We start from the raw sequence: 777 nt of genomic DNA, 5'->3' as shown, positions 1-777 counted from the left end.
AAAGGACCATACAGACATCTGTCACTAACTTTCTGACTAGAAATGCCATCTTCATTCTCAGAGATAACCCAGAAGACCCAGAGCCATTCACAAGTGACATTATTACCATAACTGATAAAATGCTAACATTGTCCAACTCTTCTTCATTGTCAGAGTAAATTTTTATGATTAGTGTATTTTTTATGTTTATATTAACATATATATCTACAAGTTTATATGTAATGTTTTCAACCCTAAAAGACAAATAAAGATAATATTTATAAAGATATTGATAATAAAAACTAAAACAACAACAAGAGGCATTTGACTTAAAGTCAGAGCTGAGCTATGACGGACAATTGTAAGTAGGCCAATACCTGTATGCATATTTAGCTTATCATAGCCTACTTTCAAATAGTATGCCACTGAATGAATAGTGTAAAATCTTACAAGTTACTGTTATCCCCAGCTAACACCCCATCATTTTACTTCTATACAGCTTATAAACACCACAATGTATTGTTACTATTACATAATATAGCAGCTCTCGTGGCACAGTGCCTAAGGCATTTGACTGCTAACCAGAAGGTTGGTGGTTCAAACCCACCAGCCACTTCACAGAAAGATGAGATGTTTCACTGGAAACCCAATGGGTCACTGTGAGTTGGAATTGACTCACTGGCAATGGGTTTGGTCTTAGTTTTTGTTTTATTACATAATATAAACAAGTAAGAGAGCTCTGGTAGCATAGTGCCTAAGGCATTTGACGGCTAAGCAGAAGGCTGGCAGTTCAAACTC

The sequence above is a fragment of the Orycteropus afer genome, unplaced genomic scaffold, assembly GCF_000298275.1.
Source record: "Orycteropus afer afer isolate SDZICR_OR568_19922 unplaced genomic scaffold, OryAfe1.0 scaffold00024, whole genome shotgun sequence".
NCBI classification, from domain to species: Eukaryota; Metazoa; Chordata; class Mammalia; order Tubulidentata; family Orycteropodidae; genus Orycteropus; species Orycteropus afer.
This window is presented reverse-complemented; position numbering follows the sequence as displayed.